The sequence below is a fragment of the Camelus bactrianus genome, chromosome 3, assembly GCF_048773025.1.
Source record: "Camelus bactrianus isolate YW-2024 breed Bactrian camel chromosome 3, ASM4877302v1, whole genome shotgun sequence".
NCBI classification, from domain to species: Eukaryota; Metazoa; Chordata; class Mammalia; order Artiodactyla; family Camelidae; genus Camelus; species Camelus bactrianus.
In genome coordinates, this window is record NC_133541.1 from 145,113,360 (window position 1) to 145,128,289 (window position 14,930).

Below are 14,930 nucleotides of genomic sequence, written 5' to 3' on the forward strand. Positions count from 1 at the left end.
CTATTGCGGGCTGCCGGGGAAATGCGAGGGTTGGTCTGGAAATGCAGGTAGCATCTAGTGCCTTCCCCTGGACAGATGAGGTATTTAGCGGACTTCCCCCTGCTAGGGAACACCTGTGACACAAGGCAGCTGCGTGGAGTGCGGCCCCAAACCTCCCCCACCCACTCGGGCGCGTTTGGGAATTTTGAGTGTGGCGAGGTTCCGTCCTCTGTCTGCAGCGCCTGGGATCTCCTAGGAGCCCTCCGCGTGTTTTCCCCGAGTTTCCCGTAGTGCGGGTTAATGGGGAAATGCAGGGGTTGGGCTGGAAATGCAGGTAGCATCTACTGCCTACCCCTGGACAGATCAGGTAATTAGTGGACTTTCCCCTTCCAGGGAACACCTGTGACAACAGGCAGCTGTGTGGGGGGCGGCCCCAAACCTCCCCCATCGACTCGGCCGCGATCCGGAATTCTGAGTGTGGCGAGGTTCTGTCATTTGTCTGCAGAGCCTGGGATCTCCTAGGAGCCCTCCGCGTGTCTTCCCCGAGGGTCTACTATTGTGGGCTGCCGGGGAAATTCGGGGGTTGGCTGGATATGAAGGTAGCATCTAATGCCTCCCACTGGACTTGTGAGGTAATAAGCGGTTTTTCCCCTGCCAGGGAACAACTGTGACACCTGGCATCTGCGTGGAGGTCGGCCCCAAACCTCCCCCAACCACTCGGGCTCGTTCCGATATTCTGATTTTGGCGAGGTTCCGTCCTCGGTCTGAAGCGCCTTGGATCTCCTAGGAGCCCTCCGCGTGTCTTCCCCGAGTGTCTCCTATTGCGGGCTGCCGGGGAAATTAGGGGGTAGGGTTGGAAATGCAGGTAGCATCTAGTGCCTCCCCATGGACAGATCAGGTAATTAGCGGACTTCCCCCTGCCAGGGAACACCTGTGACACCAGGTAGCTGCGTGGAAGTGGCCCCAATCCTCCCGCACCCACTCGGCCGCGTTCCGGAATTCTGAGTGTGGCGAGGTTCCGTCCTCTGTCTGCAGGGCCTGGGATCTTCTAGGAGCCCTCCACGTGTTTTCCCCGAGTTTCCCGTAGTGCGGGTTAATGGGGAAATGCGGGGGTTGGGCTGGAAATGCAGGTAGCATCTACTGCCTACCCCTGGACAGATGAGGTAATTAGCAGAATTTTCCCTGCCAGGGAACACCTGTGACACCATGCAGCTGCGTGGAGGGCGGCCCCAAACCTTCCGAAACCACTCGGCCGCGTTCCGGAATTCTGAGTGTGGCGAGGTTCCGTCCTCCGTCTGCAGCGCCAGGGATCTCCTAGGAGCCCTCAGCGTGACTTCCCCAATTGTCTCCTATTGCGGGCTGCAGGGGAAATGCGAGGGTTGGTCTGGAAATGCAGGTAGCATCTAGTGACTCCCCCTGGACAGATGAGGTATTTAGCGGACTTCCCCCTGCTAGGGAACACCTGTGACACCAGGCAGCTGCGTGGAGAGCGGCCCCAAACCTCCCTCACGCACTCGGGCGCGTTCCGGAATTTTGAGTGTGGCGAGGTTCCGTCCTCTGTCTGCAGCGCCTGGGATCTCCTAGGAGCCGTCCGCGTGTTTTCCCCGAGTTTCTCGTAGTGCGGGTTAATGGGGAAAGGCGGGGGTTGGGCTGGAAATGCAGGTAGCATCTACTGCCTACCCCTGGACAGATGATGTAATTAGCATAATTTCCCCTGCCAGGGAACACCTGTGACACCATGCAGCTACGTGGAGGGCGGCCCCAAACCTCCCCAACCCACTCGGCCGCGTTCCGGAATTCTGGATGTGGCGAGGTTCTGTCCTCTGTCTGCAGCGCCTGGGATTTCCTAGGAGCCATCCGCGTGTCTTCCCCGAGTGTCTCCTAGTGCGGGCTGCCGGGGAAAGGAGGGGGTTGGGCTGGAAATTCAGGTAGCATCTAGTGCCTCCCCCTGGACAGATCAGGTAATTAGTGGAATTCCCCCTTCCAGGGAACACCTGTGACAACAGGCAGCTGCGTGGAAGGCCGTCCCAAATCTCCCCCATCGACTCGGCCGCGTTCCGGAATTCTGAGAGTGGCGAGGTTCCGTCTTCTGTCTGCAGAGCCTGGGATCACCTAGGAGCCCTCCGCTTGTCTTCCCCGAGTGTCTCCTATTGTGGGCGACTGGGTAAAGTCGGAGGTTAGGCTGGAAATGCAGGTAGCATCTAGTGCCTCCCCATAGACTGATGAGGTAATTTGCGGACTACCCCCTGCCAGGGAACACCTGTGACACCAGGCAGCTTCGTGGAGGGCGGCCCCAATCCTCCCACACCCACTCGGCCTCGTTCCGGAATTCTGAGTGTGGAGAAGTTCCGTCCTCTGTCTGCAGCGCCTCGGATCTATTAGGAGCCCTCCGCTTGTCTTCCCTGAGTGTCCCCTAGTGCGGGCTGCCGGGGAAATGCGAGGGTTGGTCTGGAAATGAAGGTAGCATCTAGTGACTCCCCCTGGACAAATGAGGTATTTAGCGGACTTCCCCCTGCTAGGGAACACCTGTGACACCAGGCAGCTGCGTGGAGAGCGGCCCCAAACCTCCCCCACCCACTCGGGCGCGTTCCGGAATTTTGAGTGTGGAGAAGTTCCGTCCTCTGTCTGCAGCGCCTCGGATCTCCTAGGAGCCGTCCGAGTGTTTTCCCCGAGTTTCTCGTAGTGCGGGTTAATTGGGAAAGGCGGGGGATGGGCTGGAAATGCAGGTAGCATCTACTGCCAACCCCTGGACAGATGATGTAATTAGCATAATTTCCCCTGCCAGGGAACACCTGTGACACCATGCAGCTTCGTGGAGGGCGGCCCCAAACCTCCCCAACCCACTCGGCCGCGTTCCGGAATTCTGGATGTGGCGAGGTTCTGTCCTCTGTCTGCAGCGCCTGGGATTTCCTAGGAGCCCTCAGCGTGACTTCCCCAATTGTCTCCTATTGCGGGCTGCCGGGAAAATGCGAGGGTTTGTCTGGAAATGCAGGTAGCATCTAGTGACTCCCCCTGGACAGATGAGGTATTTAGCGGACTTCCCCCTGCTAAGGAACACCTGTGACACCAGGCAGCTGCGTGGAGAGCGGCCCCAAATCTCCCCCACCCACTCGGGCGCGTTCCGGAATTTTGAGTGTGGCGAGGTTCCGTCCTCTGTCTGCAGCGCCTGGGATCTCCTAGGAGCCGTCCCCGTGTTTTCCCCGAGTTTCTCGTAGTGCGGGTTAATGGGGAAAGGCGGGGGTTGGGCTGGAAATGCAGGTAGCATCTACTGCCTACCCCTGGACAGATGATGTAATTAGCATAATTTCCCCTGCCAGGGAACACCTGTGACACCATGCAGCTTCGTGGAGGGCGGCCCCAAACATCCCAAACCCACTCGGCTGCGTTCCAGAATTCTGGATGTGGCGAGGTTCTGTCCTCTGTCTGCAGCACCTGGGATTTCCTAGGAGCCATCCGCGTGTCTTCCCCGAGTGTCTCCTAGTGCGGGCTGCCGGGGAAAGGCGGGGGTTGGGCTGGAAATTCAGGTAGCATCTAGTGCCTCCCCCTGGACAGATCAGGTAATTAGTGGACTTCCCCCTTCCAGGGAACACCTGTGACACCAGGCAGCTTCGTGGAGGGCGGCCACAAACCTCCCCCACCCACTTGGCCACGTTCCGGAATTCTGAGTGTGGCGAGGTTCCGTCCTCTGTCTGCAGCGCCAGGGATCTCCTAGGAGCCCTCAGCGTGTCTTCCCCAATTGTCTCCTATTGCGGGCTGCCGGGGAAATGCGAGGGTTGGTCTGGAAATGCAGGTAGCATCTAGTGCCTTCCCCTGGACAGATGAGGTATTTAGCGGACTTCCCCCTGCTAGGGAACACCTGTGACACAAGGCAGCTGCGTGGAGTGCGGCCCCAAACCTCCCCCACCCACTCGGGCGCGTTTGGGAATTTTGAGTGTGGCGAGGTTCCGTCCTCTGTCTGCAGCGCCTGGGATCTCCTAGGAGCCCTCCGCGTGTTTTCCCCGAGTTTCCCGTAGTGCGGGTTAATGGGGAAATGCAGGGGTTGGGCTGGAAATGCAGGTAGCATCTACTGCCTACCCCTGGACAGATCAGGTAATTAGTGGACTTCCCCCTTCCAGGGAACACCTGTGACAACAGGCAGCTGTGTGGGGGGCGGCCCCAAACCTCCCCCATCGACTCGGCCGCGATCCGGAATTCTGAGTGTGGCGAGGTTCTGTCATTTGTCTGCAGAGCCTGGGATCTCCTAGGAGCCCTCCGCGTGTCTTCCCCGAGGGTCTACTATTGTGGGCTGCCGGGGAAATTCGGGGGTTGGCTGGATATGAAGGTAGCATCTAATGCCTCCCACTGGACTTGTGAGGTAATAAGCGGTTTTTCCCCTGCCAGGGAACAACTGTGACACCTGGCATCTGCGTGGAGGTCGGCCCCAAACCTCCCCCAACCACTCGGGCTCGTTCCGATATTCTGATTTTGGCGAGGTTCCGTCCTCGGTCTGAAGCGCCTTGGATCTCCTAGGAGCCCTCCGCGTGTCTTCCCCGAGTGTCTCCTATTGCGGGCTGCCGGGGAAATTAGGGGGTAGGGTTGGAAATGCAGGTAGCATCTAGTGCCTCCCCATGGACAGATCAGGTAATTAGCGGACTTCCCCCTGCCAGGGAACACCTGTGACACCAGGTAGCTGCGTGGAAGTGGCCCCAATCCTCCCACACCCACTCGGCCGCGTTCCGGAATTCTGAGTGTGGCGAGGTTCCGTCCTCTGTCTGCAGGGCCTGGGATCTTCTAGGAGCCCTCCACGTGTTTTCCCCGAGTTTCCCGTAGTGCGGGTTAATGGGGAAATGCGGGGGTTGGGCTGGAAATGCAGGTAGCATCTACTGCCTACCCCTGGACAGATGAGGTAATTAGCAGAATTTTCCCTGCCAGGGAACACCTGTGACACCATGCAGCTGCGTGGAGGGCGGCCCCAAACCTTCCGAAACCACTCGGCCGCGTTCCGGAATTCTGAGTGTGGCGAGGTTCCGTCCTCCGTCTGCAGCGCCAGGGATCTCCTAGGAGCCCTCAGCGTGACTTCCCCAATTGTCTCCTATTGCGGGCTGCAGGGGAAATGCGAGGGTTGGTCTGGAAATGCAGGTAGCATCTAGTGACTCCCCCTGGACAGATGAGGTATTTAGCGGACTTCCCCCTGCTAGGGAACACCTGTGACACCAGGCAGCTGCGTGGAGAGCGGCCCCAAACCTCCCTCACGCACTCGGGCGCGTTCCGGAATTTTGAGTGTGGCGAGGTTCCGTCCTCTGTCTGCAGCGCCTGGGATCTCCTAGGAGCCGTCCGCGTGTTTTCCCCGAGTTTCTCGTAGTGCGGGTTAATGGGGAAAGGCGGGGGTTGGGCTGGAAATGCAGGTAGCATCTACTGCCTACCCCTGGACAGATGATGTAATTAGCATAATTTCCCCTGCCAGGGAACACCTGTGACACCATGCAGCTACGTGGAGGGCGGCCCCAAACCTCCCCAACCCACTCGGCCGCGTTCCGGAATTCTGGATGTGGCGAGGTTCTGTCCTCTGTCTGCAGCGCCTGGGATTTCCTAGGAGCCATCCGCGTGTCTTCCCCGAGTGTCTCCTAGTGCGGGCTGCCGGGGAAAGGAGGGGGTTGGGCTGGAAATTCAGGTAGCATCTAGTGCCTCCCCCTGGACAGATCAGGTAATTAGTGGAATTCCCCCTTCCAGGGAACACCTGTGACAACAGGCAGCTGCGTGGAAGGCCGTCCCAAATCTCCCCCATCGACTCGGCCGCGTTCCGGAATTCTGAGAGTGGCGAGGTTCCGTCTTCTGTCTGCAGAGCCTGGGATCACCTAGGAGCCCTCCGCTTGTCTTCCCCGAGTGTCTCCTATTGTGGGCGACTGGGTAAAGTCGGAGGTTAGGCTGGAAATGCAGGTAGCATCTAGTGCCTCCCCATAGACTGATGAGGTAATTTGCGGACTACCCCCTGCCAGGGAACACCTGTGACACCAGGCAGCTTCGTGGAGGGCGGCCCCAATCCTCCCACACCCACTCGGCCTCGTTCCGGAATTCTGAGTGTGGAGAAGTTCCGTCCTCTGTCTGCAGCGCCTCGGATCTATTAGGAGCCCTCCGCTTGTCTTCCCTGAGTGTCCCCTAGTGCGGGCTGCCGGGGAAATGCGAGGGTTGGTCTGGAAATGAAGGTAGCATCTAGTGACTCCCCCTGGACAAATGAGGTATTTAGCGGACTTCCCCCTGCTAGGGAACACCTGTGACACCAGGCAGCTGCGTGGAGAGCGGCCCCAAACCTCCCCCACCCACTCGGGCGCGTTCCGGAATTTTGAGTGTGGAGAAGTTCCGTCCTCTGTCTGCAGCGCCTCGGATCTCCTAGGAGCCGTCCGAGTGTTTTCCCCGAGTTTCTCGTAGTGCGGGTTAATTGGGAAAGGCGGGGGATGGGCTGGAAATGCAGGTAGCATCTACTGCCAACCCCTGGACAGATGATGTAATTAGCATAATTTCCCCTGCCAGGGAACACCTGTGACACCATGCAGCTTCGTGGAGGGCGGCCCCAAACCTCCCCAACCCACTCGGCCGCGTTCCGGAATTCTGGATGTGGCGAGGTTCTGTCCTCTGTCTGCAGCGCCTGGGATTTCCTAGGAGCCCTCAGCGTGACTTCCCCAATTGTCTCCTATTGCGGGCTGCCGGGAAAATGCGAGGGTTTGTCTGGAAATGCAGGTAGCATCTAGTGACTCCCCCTGGACAGATGAGGTATTTAGCGGACTTCCCCCTGCTAAGGAACACCTGTGACACCAGGCAGCTGCGTGGAGAGCGGCCCCAAATCTCCCCCACCCACTCGGGCGCGTTCCGGAATTTTGAGTGTGGCGAGGTTCCGTCCTCTGTCTGCAGCGCCTGGGATCTCCTAGGAGCCGTCCCCGTGTTTTCCCCGAGTTTCTCGTAGTGCGGGTTAATGGGGAAAGGCGGGGGTTGGGCTGGAAATGCAGGTAGCATCTACTGCCTACCCCTGGACAGATGATGTAATTAGCATAATTTCCCCTGCCAGGGAACACCTGTGACACCATGCAGCTTCGTGGAGGGCGGCCCCAAACATCCCAAACCCACTCGGCCGCGTTCCAGAATTCTGGATGTGGCGAGGTTCTGTCCTCTGTCTGCAGCACCTGGGATTTCCTAGGAGCCATCCGCGTGTCTTCCCCGAGTGTCTCCTAGTGCGGGCTGCCGGGGAAAGGCGGGGGTTGGGCTGGAAATTCAGGTAGCATCTAGTGCCTCCCCCTGGACAGATCAGGTAATTAGTGGACTTCCCCCTTCCAGGGAACACTTGTGACACCAGGCAGCTTCGTGGAGGGCGGCCACAAACCTCCCCCACCCACTTGGCCACGTTCCGGAATTCTGAGTGTGGCGAGGTTCCGTCCTCTGTCTGCAGCGCCAGGGATCTCCTAGGAGCCCTCAGCGTGTCTTCCCCAATTGTCTCCTATTGCGGGCTGCCGGGGAAATGCGAGGGTTGGTCTGGAAATGCAGGTAGCATCTAGTGCCTTCCCCTGGACAGATGAGGTATTTAGCGGACTTCCCCCTGCTAGGGAACACCTGTGACACAAGGCAGCTGCGTGGAGTGCGGCCCCAAACCTCCCCCACCCACTCGGGCGCGTTTGGGAATTTTGAGTGTGGCGAGGTTCCGTCCTCTGTCTGCAGCGCCTGGGATCTCCTAGGAGCCCTCCGCGTGTTTTCCCCGAGTTTCCCGTAGTGCGGGTTAATGGGGAAATGCAGGGGTTGGGCTGGAAATGCAGGTAGCATCTACTGCCTACCCCTGGACAGATCAGGTAATTAGTGGACTTCCCCCTTCCAGGGAACACCTGTGACAACAGGCAGCTGTGTGGGGGGCGGCCCCAAACCTCCCCCATCGACTCGGCCGCGATCCGGAATTCTGAGTGTGGCGAGGTTCTGTCATTTGTCTGCAGAGCCTGGGATCTCCTAGGAGCCCTCCGCGTGTCTTCCCCGAGGGTCTACTATTGTGGGCTGCCGGGGAAATTCGGGGGTTGGCTGGATATGAAGGTAGCATCTAATGCCTCCCACTGGACTTGTGAGGTAATAAGCGGTTTTTCCCCTGCCAGGGAACAACTGTGACACCTGGCATCTGCGTGGAGGTCGGCCCCAAACCTCCCCCAACCACTCGGGCTCGTTCCGATATTCTGATTTTGGCGAGGTTCCGTCCTCGGTCTGAAGCGCCTTGGATCTCCTAGGAGCCCTCCGCGTGTCTTCCCCGAGTGTCTCCTATTGCGGGCTGCCGGGGAAATTAGGGGGTAGGGTTGGAAATGCAGGTAGCATCTAGTGCCTCCCCATGGACAGATCAGGTAATTAGCGGACTTCCCCCTGCCAGGGAACACCTGTGACACCAGGTAGCTGCGTGGAAGTGGCCCCAATCCTCCCACACCCACTCGGCCGCGTTCCGGAATTCTGAGTGTGGCGAGGTTCCGTCCTCTGTCTGCAGGGCCTGGGATCTTCTAGGAGCCCTCCACGTGTTTTCCCCGAGTTTCCCGTAGTGCGGGTTAATGGGGAAATGCGGGGGTTGGGCTGGAAATGCAGGTAGCATCTACTGCCTACCCCTGGACAGATGAGGTAATTAGCAGAATTTTCCCTGCCAGGGAACACCTGTGACACCATGCAGCTTCGTGGAGGGCGGCCCCAAACCTTCCGAAACCACTCGGCCGCGTTCCGGAATTCTGAGTGTGGCGAAGTTCCGTCCTCCGTCTGCAGCGCCAGGGATCTCCTAGGAGCCCTCAGCGTGACTTCCCCAATTGTCTCCTATTGCGGGCTGCAGGGGAAATGCGAGGGTTGGTCTGGAAATGCAGGTAGCATCTAGTGACTCCCCCTGGACAGATGAGGTATTTAGCGGACTTCCCCCTGCTAGGGAACACCTGTGACACCAGGCAGCTGCGTGGAGAGCGGCCCCAAACCTCCCTCACGCACTCGGGCGCGTTCCGGAATTTTGAGTGTGGCGAGGTTCCGTCCTCTGTCTGCAGCGCCTGGGATCTCCTAGGAGCCGTCCGTGTGTTTTCCCCGAGTTTCTCGTAGTGCGGGTTAATGGGGAAAGGCGGGGGTTGGGCTGGAAATGCAGGTAGCATCTACTGCCTACCCCTGGACAGATGATGTAATTAGCATAATTTCCCCTGCCAGGGAACACCTGTGACACCATGCAGCTACGTGGAGGGCGGCCCCAAACCTCCCCAACCCACTCGGCCGCGTTCCGGAATTCTGGATGTGGCGAGGTTCTGTCCTCTGTCTGCAGCGCCTGGGATTTCCTAGGAGCCATCCGCGTGTCTTCCCCGAGTGTCTCCTAGTGCGGGCTGCCGGGGAAAGGAGGGGGTTGGGCTGGAAATTCAGGTAGCATCTAGTGCCTCCCCCTGGACAGATCAGGTAATTAGTGGAATTCCCCCTTCCAGGGAACACCTGTGACAACAGGCAGCTGCGTGGAAGGCCGTCCCAAATCTCCCCCATCGACTCGGCCGCGTTCCGGAATTCTGAGAGTGGCGAGGTTCCGTCTTCTGTCTGCAGAGCCTGGGATCACCTAGGAGCCCTCCGCTTGTCTTCCCCGAGTGTCTCCTATTGTGGGCGACTGGGTAAAGTCGGAGGTTAGGCTGGAAATGCAGGTAGCATCTAGTGCCTCCCCATAGACTGATGAGGTAATTTGCGGACTACCCCCTGCCAGGGAACACCTGTGACACCAGGCAGCTTCGTGGAGGGCGGCCCCAATCCTCCCACACCCACTCGGCCTCGTTCCGGAATTCTGAGTGTGGAGAAGTTCCGTCCTCTGTCTGCAGCGCCTCGGATCTATTAGGAGCCCTCCGCTTGTCTTCCCTGAGTGTCCCCTAGTGCGGGCTGCCGGGGAAATGCGAGGGTTGGTCTGGAAATGAAGGTAGCATCTAGTGACTCCCCCTGGACAAATGAGGTATTTAGCGGACTTCCCCCTGCTAGGGAACACCTGTGACACCAGGCAGCTGCGTGGAGAGCGGCCCCAAACCTCCCCCACCCACTCGGGCGCGTTCCGGAATTTTGAGTGTGGAGAAGTTCCGTCCTCTGTCTGCAGCGCCTCGGATCTCCTAGGAGCCGTCCGAGTGTTTTCCCCGAGTTTCTCGTAGTGCGGGTTAATTGGGAAAGGCGGGGGATGGGCTGGAAATGCAGGTAGCATCTACTGCCAACCCCTGGACAGATGATGTAATTAGCATAATTTCCCCTGCCAGGGAACACCTGTGACACCATGCAGCTTCGTGGAGGGCGGCCCCAAACCTCCCCAACCCACTCGGCCGCGTTCCGGAATTCTGGATGTGGCGAGGTTCTGTCCTCTGTCTGCAGCGCCTGGGATTTCCTAGGAGCCCTCAGCGTGACTTCCCCAATTGTCTCCTATTGCGGGCTGCCGGGAAAATGCGAGGGTTTGTCTGGAAATGCAGGTAGCATCTAGTGACTCCCCCTGGACAGATGAGGTATTTAGCGGACTTCCCCCTGCTAAGGAACACCTGTGACACCAGGCAGCTGCGTGGAGAGCGGCCCCAAATCTCCCCCACCCACTCGGGCGCGTTCCGGAATTTTGAGTGTGGCGAGGTTCCGTCCTCTGTCTGCAGCACCTGGGATCTCCTAGGAGCCGTCCCCGTGTTTTCCCCGAGTTTCTCGTAGTGCGGGTTAATGGGGAAAGGCGGGGGTTGGGCTGGAAATGCAGGTAGCATCTACTGCCTACCCCTGGACAGATGATGTAATTAGCATAATTTCCCCTGCCAGGGAACACCTGTGACACCATGCAGCTTCGTGGAGGGCGGCCCCAAACCTCCCAAACCCACTCGGCCGCGTTCCAGAATTCTGGATGTGGCGAGGTTCTGTCCTCTGTCTGCAGCACCTGGGATTTCCTAGGAGCCATCCGCGTGTCTTCCCCGAGTGTCTCCTAGTGCGGGCTGCCGGGGAAAGGCGGGGGTTGGGCTGGAAATTCAGGTAGCATCTAGTGCCTCCCCCTGGACAGATCAGGTAATTAGTGGACTTCCCCCTTCCAGGGAACACCTGTGACACCAGGCAGCTTCGTGGAGGGCGGCCACAAACCTCCCCCACCCACTTGGCCACGTTCCGGAATTCTGAGTGTGGCGAGGTTCCGTCCTCTGTCTGCAGCGCCAGGGATCTCCTAGGAGCCCTCAGCGTGTCTTCCCCAATTGTCTCCTATTGCGGGCTGCCGGGGAAATGCGAGGGTTGGTCTGGAAATGCAGGTAGCATCTAGTGCCTTCCCCTGGACAGATGAGGTATTTAGCGGACTTCCCCCTGCTAGGGAACACCTGTGACACAAGGCAGCTGCGTGGAGTGCGGCCCCAAACATCCCCCACCCACTCGGGCGCGTTTGGGAATTTTGAGTGTGGCGAGGTTCCGTCCTCTGTCTGCAGCGCCTGGGATCTCCTAGGAGCCCTCCGCGTGTTTTCCCCGAGTTTCCCGTAGTGCGGGTTAATGGGGAAATGCAGGGGTTGGGCTGGAAATGCAGGTAGCATGTACTGCCTACCCCTGGACAGATCAGGTAATTAGTGGACTTCCCCCTTCCAGGGAACACCTGTGACAACAGGCAGCTGTGTGGGGGGCGGCCCCAAACCTCCCCCATCGACTCGGCCGCGATCCGGAATTCTGAGTTTGGCGAGGTTCTGTCATTTGTCTGCAGAGCCTGGGATCTCCTAGGAGCCCTCTGCGTGTCTTCCCCGAGGGTCTACTATTGTGGGCTGCCGGAGAAATTCGGGGGTTGCCTGGATATGAAGGTAGCATCTAATGCCTCCCACTGGACTTGTGAGGTAATAAGCGGTTTTTCCCCTGCCAGGGAACAACTGTGACACCTGGCATCTGCGTGGAGGTCGGCCCCAAACCTCCCCCAACCACTCGGGCTCGTTCCGATATTCTGATTTTGGCGAGGTTCCGTCCTCGGTCTGAAGCGCCTTGGATCTCCTAGGAGCCCTCCGCGTGTCTTCCCCGAGTGTCTCCTATTGCGGGCTGCCGGGGAAATTAGGGGGTAGGGTTGGAAATGCAGGTAGCATCTAGTGCCTCCCCATGGACAGATCAGGTAATTAGCGGACTTCCCCCTGCCAGGGAACACCTGTGACACCAGGTAGCTGCGTGGAAGTGGCCCCAATCCTCCCACACCCACTCGGCCGCGTTCCGGAATTCTGAGTGTGGCGAGGTTCCGTCCTCTGTCTGCAGGGCCTGGGATCTTCTAGGAGCCCTCCACGTGTTTTCCCCGAGTTTCCCGTAGTGCGGGTTAATGGGGAAATGCGGGGGTTGGGCTGGAAATGCAGGTAGCATCTACTGCCTACCCCTGGACAGATGAGGTAATTAGCAGAATTTTCCCTGCCAGGGAACACCTGTGACACCATGCAGCTGCGTGGAGGGCGGCCCCAAACCTTCCGAAACCACTCGGCCGCGTTCCGGAATTCTGAGTGTGGCGAGGGTCCGTCCTCCGTCTGCAGCGCCAGGGATCTCCTAGGAGCCCTCAGCGTGACTTCCCCAATTGTCTCCTATTGCGGGCTGCAGGGGAAATGCGAGGGTTGGTCTGGAAATGCAGGTAGCATCTAGTGACTCCCCCTGGACAGATGAGGTATTTAGCGGACTTCCCCCTGCTAGGGAACACCTGTGACACCAGGCAGCTGCGTGGAGAGCGGCCCCAAACCTCCCTCACGCACTCGGGCGCGTTCCGGAATTTTGAGTGTGGCGAGGTTCCGTCCTCTGTCTGCAGCGCCTGGGATCTCCTAGGAGCCGTCCGCGTGTTTTCCCCGAGTTTCTCGTAGTGCGGGTTAATGGGGAAAGGCGGGGGTTGGGCTGGAAATGCAGGTAGCATCTACTGCCTACCCCTGGACAGATGATGTAATTAGCATAATTTCCCCTGCCAGGGAACACCTGTGACACCATGCAGCTACGTGGAGGGCGGCCCAAAACCTCCCCAACCCACTCGGCCGCGTTCCGGAATTCTGGATGTGGCGAGGTTCTGTCCTCTGTCTGCAGCGCCTGGGATTTCCTAGGAGCCATCCGCGTGTCTTCCCCGAGTGTCTCCTAGTGCGGGCTGCCGGGGAAAGGAGGGGGTTGGGCTGGAAATTCAGGTAGCATCTAGTGCCTCCCCCTGGACAGATCAGGTAATTAGTGGAATTCCCCCTTCCAGGGAACACCTGTGACAACAGGCAGCTGCGTGGAAGGCCGTCCCAAATCTCCCCCATCGACTCGGCCGCGTTCCGGAATTCTGAGAGTGGCGAGGTTCCGTCTTCTGTCTGCAGAGCCTGGGATCACCTAGGAGCCCTCCGCTTGTCTTCCCCGAGTGTCTCCTATTGTGGGCGACTGGGTAAAGTCGGAGGTTAGGCTGGAAATGCAGGTAGCATCTAGTGCCTCCCCATAGACTGATGAGGTAATTTGCGGACTACCCCCTGCCAGGGAACACCTGTGACACCAGGCAGCTTCGTGGAGGGCGGCCCCAATCCTCCCACACCCACTCGGCCTCGTTCCGGAATTCTGAGAGTGGAGAAGTTCCGTCCTCTGTCTGCAGCGCCTCGGATCTATTAGGAGCCCTCCGCTTGTCTTCCCTGAGTGTCCCCTAGTGCGGGCTGCCGGGGAAATGCGAGGGTTGGTCTGGAAATGCAGGTAGCATCTACTGCCAACCCCTGGACAGATGATGTAATTAGCATAATTTCCCCTGCCAGGGAACACCTGTGACACCATGCAGCTTCGTGGAGGGCGGCCCCAAACCTCCCCAACCCACTCGGCCGCGTTCCGGAATTCTGGATGTGGCGAGGTTCTGTCCTCTGTCTGCAGCGCCTGGGATTTCCTAGGAGCCCTCAGCGTGACTTCCCCAATTGTCTCCTATTGCGGGCTGCCGGGAAAATGCGAAGGTTTGTCTGGAAATGCAGGTAGCATCTAGTGACTCCCCCTGGACAGATGAGGTATTTAGCGGACTTCCCCCTGCTAAGGAACACCTGTGACACCAGGCAGCTGCGTGGAGAGCGGCCCCAAATCTCCCCCACCCACTCGGGCGCGTTCCGGAATTTTGAGTGTGGCGAGGTTCCGTCCTCTGTCTGCAGCGCCTGGGATCTCCTAGGAGCCGTCCCCGTGTTTTCCCCGAGTTTCTCGTAGTGCGGGTTAATGGGGAAAGGCGGGGGTTGGGCTGGAAATGCAGGTAGCATCTACTGCCTACCCCTGGACAGATGATGTAATTAGCATAATTTCCCCTGCCAGGGAACACCTGTGACACCATGCAGCTTCGTGGAGGGCGGCCCCAAACCTCCCAAACCCACTCGGCCGCGTTCCAGAATTCTGGATGTGGCGAGGTTCTGTCCTCTGTCTGCAGCACCTGGGATTTCCTAGGAGCCATCCGCGTGTCTTCCCCGAGTGTCTCCTAGTGCGGGCTGCCGGGGAAAGGCGGGGGTTGGGCTGGAAATTCAGGTAGCATCTAGTGCCTCCCCCTGGACAGATCAGGTAATTAGTGGACTTCCCCCTTCCAGGGAACACCTGTGACACCAGGCAGCTTCGTGGAGGGCGGCCACAAACCTCCCCCACCCACTTGGCCACGTTCCGGAATTCTGAGTGTGGCGAGGTTCCGTCCTCTGTCTGCAGCGCCAGGGATCTCCTAGGAGCCATCCGTGTGTCTTCCCCAATTGTCTCCTATTGCGGGCTGCCGGGGAAATGCGAGGGTTGGTCTGGAAATGCAGGTAGCATCTAGTGCCTTCCCCTGGACAGATGAGTTATTTAGCGGACTTCCCCCTGCTAGGGAACACCTGTGACACAAGGCAGCTGCGTGGAGTGCGGCCCCAAACCTCCCCCACCCACTCGGGCGCGTTTGGGAATTTTGAGTGTGGCGAGGTTCCGTCCTCTGTCTGCAGCGCCTGGGATCTCCTAGGAGCCCTCCGCGTGTTTTCCCCGAGTTTCCCGTAGTGCGGGTTAATGGGGAAATGCAGGGGTTGGGCTGGAAA